Here is a 2,230-nt window from a genome sequence, read left to right as displayed (position 1 = left end):
ACCATACTGAACCTCGTAGAAGAGAAAGTGGGAAGTACACTTGAACACATTGTCACAGGAGACTACTTCCTAAATGTAACCCTAGTAGTACAGACACTGAGAGAATTAATAAATGGGACTTCCTGAAACTGAGAAGCTTCTTTAAAATAAAGGACATGGTCAACGAGACAAAACAGCAGCCTACAGAATAGGAAAAGTTATCTTCACTAACCCCACATCAGACAGAGGTCTGATCTCCAAAATATGCAAAGAACTCAAGAATTGGTCATCAAACAAATAATCCAATTAAAAAAATGGAGTACAGACCTAAACAGAGAATTCTCAACAGAGGAATCAAAAATGGCTGAAAGACACTTAAGTAAATGCTCAACATCCTTAGTCATCAGAGAAATGCAAATCAAAACAACTCTGAGATTCCATCTTACACCTGTAAGAATAGCCAAGATCAAAAACACTAATAGCAACTTATGCTGGAGAGGTTGTGGATTAAAGGAAACACTTCTGAATTGCTGGTGGGAGCACAAGCTGATACAATGTGGCAATTTCTCAGAAAATTAGGAAACAACCTTCCTCAAGACACAGCAATTTCACTTTTAGGTACATAACCAAAGGATGCTCAATCATGCCACAAGGACATGTGCTCAACTATGTTCATAGCAGCATTGTTTGTCATAGCCAGAACCTGGAAACAACCTAAATGCCTCTTGACCAAAGAATGGAAAAGAAAAATGTGCTACATTTACACAATGGAGTACTGCACAGTAGAAAAAAAATAATGACATCTTGAAACTTGCAGGCAAATGGATGGATCTAGAAAACATCGTATTGAGTGAGATAACCCAGACCCAGAAAGACAAATATCATATGTACTCACTCATAATTGGCTTTTAGACATTAAGTAAAGAAAAAACAACCTATAATTGACAATCCCAGAGGACCTAGACAACAAAAAGGACCCTATGAGAAACATGCATGGATCTAATGTACATGGGAAGTAGAAAAATACAAGATCTCCTGAGTAAATTGTGAGCATGGGGACTTTGGGAGAGGGCAGAGGGGGTGGGGGGAGGAAGGGAGGAGAACAGAGAAAAACGTGGAGCTCAATAAAATCAATAAAAAAAAAACCCACACACCCTTCTGAACTGTGCTGAATAAATTGGAATGGGGGCTACAGGGAAGAAGCTTTCAATGTGTCCACGAGAAGTAAAGAAAGCCTCCGGCTGAAGGAAGGAACAAGCAGTGCACAAGGGCACAATAGTTTAAGGAGTCTTCTTACTCCAAAAAGTCAGATGAAAAAATATCTGGCCTAGGCCAGCATTCCTGGGCGAAAACCAGAAGGCAAAAGCCATGAGCCTAGTGCTTGGTTTGTCTTTTGCTTGCTGTGTGGCCAGGATGTTTCATTAGAGGTCCTCAACTTGTCACCCAAATAAGGACAGTCCCATAGGTTCACCTCAGAGATTGTCCTTAGAATCAATGGAGTCCTTAGAATCAGAGGAGTGTAGTGACACAAACCTGCAGTCCTGGAACTTGAGGGGCAGGAGGACTAGAGTTCAAGGTCACCCGTGTCCACACAGTGAATTCTGGGCAGCCTGAACTTCATGAGACCATCCGAGTGAGGGTGCCATTATTTAAAACCTCTCCTCAATTGCACACCCTTAGCATAGCAACCTCGGGGCTTTAACAAGTCAAGTGGAAGCATAGGCAGCATGGGTTTTCTCTTTTTTCAAAATAGACTTTAGATTTTCATTTAAATTGTGTCTGTGTGTGGAAAGCAGAGTCTAGTCAGAGATGTTCTTCTCTCATTCCGTGTCCTACTGTTTTAAGACATGTTCTCTCACTGACGCTGGAGCTCATCAGGTCAGCAAGACTAGCTGGCCAAGGAGCACCAGGGTCCTCCTGTCTGCCTCCCCAGCACGGCCATTACAGGCATGTGCCACCATGCCTGGCTCCTCTCATTGCTGCTGGGGATATAAACATGGGTCCTCATATTAGTGGGGCAATCACTTTGCCAGTTGAGCCATCTTCCCAGTCTCAGATTTCAGTTTGGTTTTAGTTCATTTTCAGATTTTCAAAAGAGTGGTAAAAAGATTGGGAGTTCTTATATACCCCACTCCTGTACTCAGAGTCTCCTTGGGTTGACAGCTTGCAATAGAATTCACTATTGGCTCCAATAATGAATCACCATAGAAAGATTTTGTGTGTGTGTGTGTGTGTGTGTGTGTGTGTGTGT

Source organism: Alexandromys fortis, unplaced genomic scaffold, assembly GCF_014885135.2.
Source record: "Alexandromys fortis isolate MF-2015 unplaced genomic scaffold, M_Fortis_MF-2015_v1.1 scaffold_171, whole genome shotgun sequence".
NCBI lineage: Eukaryota > Metazoa > Chordata > Mammalia > Rodentia > Cricetidae > Alexandromys > Alexandromys fortis.
This window is presented reverse-complemented; position numbering follows the sequence as displayed.